Raw genomic sequence first — 7,124 nt, 5'->3', positions numbered from 1 at the left:
GTCTGGGGGGGAACTAGAAGTCAAGTGGTAACACAGAGCAGTACAAATCTATCTTGATCTGTGAATTTCATTGTAAGAAGAGCATTAAGTTGTTTTGGTGTTTGATTGTTCATTACCTTATTTCTTTTTTAATTTCTTCTTAGCTTTTTTTTTTTTCTTTCTTTAAGATATTATTTAGAAACCACTGGGAGGTACTTGAATGCTGTCTTCCAAATTCAGTGCTTTTAGTTTTTTAATATTGTAGTGGAAATGCTGAGTCACGTCCTGAAGTAGTGATGGAGCACCTGGTGGAAGGCAGGGCCAACTCAGGGGAGCTCAGGTGTATGCAATGCAGCTGAGTGACTGGAAGGGCTGGAGTCAGGATCCACCCCTTCCCAGAGGAAGTGTGTTGGCAGTGGAGGCAAGGATATCTCCCTGGAGATTTCTGCCTATCTGAATCTTTCCAAAGGTATGTGGTTTTTTTTTTCTTCTTTCCCTTTGTTCCTGCATCTATGGCTGCTGCATTTGGGCTAGTTCTTGTTTGCTGTAGCTAAACTCATTGCCACCCTGCTACTATTGCTGTACTTTCCATCACATTATAGCATTACAAATATCATCATGCACTGGATAGGCCAGCACTTGCCAAACTAGCCAGTTCCTTTAGAAGCGGTGCCCAAAACCAGGCAGGACCTCACTAGCACCTAATTGCTCTGGGAAAGTAAACATTTTACCTCATGTTTTCTATGCTCTGCCTAACAGCATGGTAAGTTCTGCTTCTCATGCATGAAGAGAGATTAACAAGCACTTTAGTACCCACCCTGCCTTCAGACAGCCCTCTATAAATAGGTGGGAAGAATTGCCACCTGGTGTCTACCTCTTTGCCTAGGATAGGTGGTTTGTTTGAAATGGATTTCTAGCTTTTAAATAGTTAATGGTTGGTGAAGTAAGTTCCATCTTTACTGAGTAGCTTTAAAAGTTATATGTTTGAATAGCCCAGAGAAAAGAGCACTGGTAAGTATTGACAACTACCAGCATGCTCCTGACCTGGAAGAAAGCTGCTCATAAGTTTCCCTAGTAGTAATCTTTAGAGTAATCTAAAGGTTTTTTTCCCCTCACAACTGGCTGAGCTAGGAATCTTATTTTTGGTACAATAGTTTCCTTGAAGTGTACAGCTCTGCAGGGCCTGTGTTTGTTATTCTGCAAGAAAAACTGTATTTAATTCATTTCTAGGTCTGTTAATTCCAAGCAGCAGCTTAGACCCAAGAATGAGGGCTTTTAATGTACTGGGATGTTATATAGAGGACCCCTAAAGGCTCTTATAATTTTCAGAATGGTAGTGCAAATAATAGTTTAACAAGAGCTTCATGGGCTAAATTAAGTTGGTATAGGCAGCTACCAGGCTGTCAGGTGCTTATAATGTCCGTGTCCATATTCATGATACTAGGCTGCTAACTAGATGCACTAATCACACTATGTGTCAGAAGGGTGAACTTCGGTATTTTGTGTACCCTCAGATATTATTTCTTAATAAGGACTAAAATATTTGTTATGGATGTATTATGATAGACTAATGAATAGCATTAATATTTTCCTCATGGCTACCTTGGTCTTCATGAAATGTGTTTTGAAGATTTCATCTCTTTCTCTTCTGCCTTTTCTTTTCTTTTTAGGCATCTCAGGCCTAATGATGATAGTTTCTGTACTTTCTTAATGCAAAGCATTTAGTAGCTTTTTAAAAAGTCGTTTTATTGACAATGTATGGGTCAACTGCATTTAAATAACTGCTAGATGAACTGCCCGTAATGCAATGAAAAACACACGTCCTACTCCTTTAACAGAGTTGTTCTGTATCATTTTTTAACCAAGTTTTGGATGGAAGAGGTGAATTATTGCACTGCATACAACTTCAGGCCATGCACTCAATGCTGCCACCCATAAACACCTTACCTCATGTTGGAGGACTGGTGGCACAAGGCTGCACGCAACATCATGCAGGGCTGTGTGATGACTGATTCCATTGAATGAAAGGTAATATTCATAACCACAGGCTCTTGACCTGGTGGTGACCCACTCACTCTCCTTTTAAGAGGTTTCTATGAGGGGGGAACCCACACCAGAGTACTTGTTTGGGTAGTTTTCTGAGAGGCACAGGGACTCTCATTAGCCTTGAAAGACATTTTCCTGAGTCTAAGCAAGGTTTCTACATTTTTTGTGGACTCATTATACCTTTGTAGTTAAATTAAACAGAATAGCTTTCAGATGCCTGTGCAGTCATTTTGGAACAATAGTGGCCATTCTGTCCTGAGATGCACTAAAAACATGCAACAGCTCTTTCTGTAGTATGAAAGCAAAGGTAGTGCTCGAGTGGTCTGGATGAACACAGAAACACTTGGAACAATATAACCTAGGGGTTACCTCAGTCATCTTAAACACCACAAAATCTCTCCTGGATGGCTGTAATTAGAAAAACAGCACAAGACAAAGGAGCTAAAGAACTATCAGTGGGAAAGTTAATTCAGGTAAAATCCAACGAGAGATTGTGGAACTGAATTGACTGTAGAGTCAGATGGTTTAAACTTCACAGATCTCACTGATAGAACAACAAACAGAAGACAAGGAAAAACAGTATGGGAAATATACAAGTTCACAGTGTTGGAATATGAATTGAAAGCAGGTATCCAAAGGTGGTAGAGTCACTGAAAGGGCATTCTTACACACATTCCCATCAGAGGAAATCCTATTGTTATTTCTGAGTGAGTCAGCCAGGGCTTATTCCACAGAATGAGCACATATGTTGCTGAAAGCCTTTCCAGTGAAATGCAATGAAGATGGAGCAATTGGGGTGATGGGCACCAGCTGAGGTCTGGGCAGTGCCTTCATTTTGCCATGTGAGTCTCTACCACCCAGCTGCACCCAGCAGTTGCATGGGCAAGGTGTTTTGTCTCTGGGCTTTACGCTTTGATTGATGTGTGCAAAGGTCTGTATTTAGCAGGGTGGGAGACAGAAGAGGAATTAAGCAAAAAATGTAAGGATTTGGGGGCTTTCAATACAGGTTTAAAGACAAGAAAATTCCTCAACGTGTTAGAACATATCGAAAGATCTATATGAACAGAATGCACAGCCATTGCATAGTTCAAGTCAGCCAGTTTGTTCAGGCTTTGATAAGAACTATGTTGCTTCAGTAATACAAAAAGCAAAATGCATAATGTCTACTGCTATTGAAATGGGTTCCCCCTAAAAGTCCGTGCTCAGGTCTGAGAAACTGTGGCTGTTTTTTGATGAGCAGTGTAGAGGGGGGCAGTGAATGTAATGGTGGCAACCACATTGTGTCTTCCCTGCCAGGGACCAGGTGTCAAGGATGCTGAAGAAGGAGAAGGGATGTGGCAGTTGTCTGTAGCTCAGCATGCATTAAGTGACTGCTTGGTGGTCCACTGTACAGTCTGGAACAGCGGAACCACACAGAGAGCACAGAACACATGGGACAGAAAGGCTGAAACACACTAAACCCTTGAATGGCCCCAGGTGAAATACTGTGATAGCACTGTATGTATTAGTTGTGATAGAAAGAGGATGATTTGTAAAGAGATACATTCTCACACATAGAATCACACACACAACCCACTTTCCCATATTGTTTTCAATTTGCTCTCAATTAATTTTGCCTAGTCTCCCACCTGTCAGGAATGAAGACCAACTTATTCCATTGAAGTCTTGTAACTTTGTAAAGAACACATTTCTGAGCAAGCCCTCTCCATTACAACGTTACATTTACATTGTGTGGCACCACAAACAACGCTTTGTGCTTTCCCTGTTTTGGAGCTTTGTGAACAGAATGTCTGGACCTGCAGATGTTCACCCTCCTACAAGTGCTGGCCTCTACTGCAGATTCTTGTTGCTGTCTTGTCCTTGGGAAAAGCCTTAGGTATACAGGCTTATCTTAGTGATTTAAACACAGCTATCTATGGATCCGATGGATTTCCTTTATTTGCAGTCTCCCAGTCAAGACTAGCTGGATATCTAATATCTCAAACAAAGAGAGGTGCTTGATGCAGAAATTACAGGGTCAGATCCAAGGGTTGATGTTGTGTGGGAGGTCAGGCAAGGTGAGCGTGTACTTCCAACCACTGCATCTACGCTATAAATTTCAAAGTTGTCTGTAAAACCAGGAAGTGCACAAGGAATTTAATGCAAAGCGTTTACCTTTCCTTTTGTCTGAGGTGTAACCCAACGTTTTGCCTTTCCACCACATCGCTGTGAAAGGAAATTCATTTCCCTGCTCACTAGTTATACTGGAATTATTTAAAGCAAATTCTCAGCTACCACATACTTGATCATAGAAACTTTCTTAACCCTAAAGCTCTCTCGTTTCAACACTTTCCTCCACCAAGAACTCCACCAGAAACAAAAATAACTTCTCTTTCTAACCTTTCCACCCAGGACTCCCTATTCAGCTTTAAATACAGTCCCAAGGAAGAGAATTTCTCTCTCCTTTTTCTTCCTTCAGACAGTTATCTGTTTGCATCTGGTCTTTCTTCAGCCTTGATCCTGAAAGGAGAAGGCTCACACAGTGCTCAGAGTATCACCAAGCAAAGAAGGGACTGCCTGCAGAGAAGGGTAGGCCTGGGTTTGTTAAATACGCAGAGAAAGGATGGAGCAGATGCATATATGCCTAACACAGACAGTATTGATATTATTATACTTCTTTGGGCAGCGTCTGGACAGAAGAGAAAGGGACAGTAGAAAATGGGTCTGTTTGTCAGACTGGATGTGTTCAAAGGTGATAACAAAGGCTGAATGAACTTGGCTGCTGCTGTCCTCACCTACAGCTAAAGACTGAATTTGGTGATGGCTTTCCTTGAGTAGAGCCAAGTGGTGCTCCATAGCCAAGACTGTCAGCCCAAAAGAAATGCTGTGAGTTTTGTATTAGTGCAGTAACTTCTTCTTTTACAGTGAGCGTGGTGAGGCACAGGAACAGGTGGTTGATCCCCTGTCCTTGAAGACTTCCAAAGTGAGGCTGGATCAGGTTCTGGGTAACTGGATCTAGCTGTGCTTGTCCCTATCTTGTCCCTTTTCACCGAATTGATACTTGCAGTATCTACAAAAGAGCTCGTTCAAAACATGGCACTGGGTTGGGGGGAACTCGAGGCTGAAGTTGTATGGCTAAGCAAAAACGGAGCTGTATTGGCTACCTGCAAAAAATACAACTGTAATGTACATCTTGGGAAGTGCGAGCTGCAAGCTGAGCGAGCTCAGAGGGGGTGGAGGTGGCTGCCCAGATTTCTTAGCACTGCGCCTTTATGAGCTGAGCACTTCACTGAGCGTGTTTTCTTTCATATTTATTTTCACAGAATCAGCCTGATCTCACGTTCCAAGAATGAAACCCTGGCATGGAAGTGGCATATCTGCTAGTTAATGTCAACGTTTGATGCGCAGTCAGAGAGGAAACAGGATTTCACATTGTTGTAAGGAGGGAAATACTATTTGCTTTAATTCTAGTTTCTTTGTGTCACATGTATTAAGAATTAATAGTAGAAGAATTTCATTCTTGCAACTATAAGAAACAAATATATATGTATATATACACACTGTACCTACTTCTACAAGTACAAAGAAAATGTAAAATCTAGCTAGTACTGAATAGCTTGAAACAAACATCCTTTGCAGAAAATATTATCATAAAAGACTCCAGTGACTTTGTCTAACACTCAGCTACTAAGGAGGGGAAGAGAACACTTGACTGTGAATGAACTTCCCTATAGCAAAAGGAAAGCGCTTCCTGATTTAAAAACAGGCAAAGAAAGACTAAGATATCACATGGGGTGGGTACAGTTTGCTGTCCAGCTCTCACCAGCCATGTGTATATAGCAAATTAACCCATGTGCTTTATTGTCCTCCAGTCTTCTGGACAAGAGATCACAGGAGATCATGTTTCAAATGGTGATGTCCCAGGTCTGGGAAGAACTGAGCAATGGGACTCTCACTGCTGTAGGAAGGCGGTGCTCAGAACCACAGGAGATAGCCCTGAGCTCCCAAGGACAGTAATTAATGACAGCCAGCACTGGCACAGCACTTCTGTGAGCCTCAGAGCAGAAACACCTGCAGCATATCCCACCCTGGCAGGTAAATGGAGCTGGTGACCTAACAATCTTTTCCACCTCTAACTTCTGTGTCTTTATGAATCGTCAGTCACACCTAGGTGTGATATCGCTATAAAATCCCAGTCACGTAAGAGAGCTGGCAGAAAGCTCTGGCTGTGCAGCTCTGTGGTTTTATGCTTAGCTGTGTCCTAAATACTGAAAGAACGAAGCAGACTTTCAAGCATCAGCGCTGACAGTTGCTTTCAGAGAGATTCAAACAAACAAAATCCAGTCACATAGACAGCAGAACCAGCTGCAGCTTGAGCTACAGCAAAACGTGACTTTTTGTTTCTTTTGAAAAAAAAGCCATCACTACCTAAACAAACACCACCTGTGGTGTGGAGTGACTGATGCAGCCCTTTTTCAAGAGGTTGGCAAGAGCATCTTTATAGGCTCATAAAACTATAGAAGCATTTTGGTTGGAAAAGACCTTCAAGATCATCAAAGTCCAACCATCAACCTCACCTACCAAGTGCCACCACCAAATCATGTTCCTTTGTGCTGCAGAACATCCCCAGAGCAAACATGAGCACTGTGCCCAGCGCCAGCTCTATACTTCACTCAGAGGATGGTGACGCACTGGAGCAGGTTGCCCAAGGAGGCTGTGGATGCCCCATCCCTGCAGGCATTCAAGGCCAGGCTGGATGTGGCTCTGGGCAGTCTGACCCTGCATATAGCAGGGGGGTTGAAAACAGATGAGCATTGTGGTCCTTTTCAACCCAGGCCATTCTATGATTCTATGACTATGGACTATGGATGACATCTACCTAATTGCTGTTATCCTAACACTGGGGCAGAGCTCACTACATTTTTCTACATGGTATGTTGCAGTAGGAAAGTTTCTTTCCTTCTTCTCCTCCTCTAAAGACCTGCAACAGGAAAGCATGGGAAACCATGCCTTCAAATCATGCACCCGTACTTCATCTCAGCGTATAATCATCACAGAAATGTGGTAGTGAGCTGCACTGTATCTGTGTTTCGTCTGGAGTTTGGAAGTGGTTTTAACAA

At 42.5% G+C, this 7,124-nt stretch overlaps 1 long non-coding RNA gene across 3 annotated transcripts; it reads left to right on the top strand.

Annotated features, from left to right (window-relative positions):
- Positions 1 to 394: 394 nt before the first annotated feature.
- LOC140253685 (uncharacterized) lies at positions 395 to 6,210 on the top strand. 3 transcript variants are annotated; one of them, XR_011903948.1, is made up of 3 exons: positions 395 to 448; positions 5,328 to 5,441; positions 5,877 to 6,210. It is a non-coding gene; the product is annotated as an uncharacterized lncRNA (long non-coding RNA). The 3 variants fall into 3 exon arrangements; XR_011903949.1 differs by lacking the exon at positions 395 to 448 and adding an exon at positions 4,493 to 4,593; XR_011903947.1 differs by lacking the exon at positions 395 to 448 and adding an exon at positions 4,955 to 4,987.
- The last annotated feature ends 914 nt before the right edge of the window (positions 6,211 to 7,124 follow it).

This window comes from Excalfactoria chinensis, chromosome 6 (genome assembly GCF_039878825.1).
Source record: "Excalfactoria chinensis isolate bCotChi1 chromosome 6, bCotChi1.hap2, whole genome shotgun sequence".
In the NCBI taxonomy this organism is placed as follows: Eukaryota; Metazoa; Chordata; class Aves; order Galliformes; family Phasianidae; genus Excalfactoria; species Excalfactoria chinensis.
Note: the sequence above shows the minus strand (reverse complement) of the source record. Positions and strands in the feature narration are given on the sequence as shown.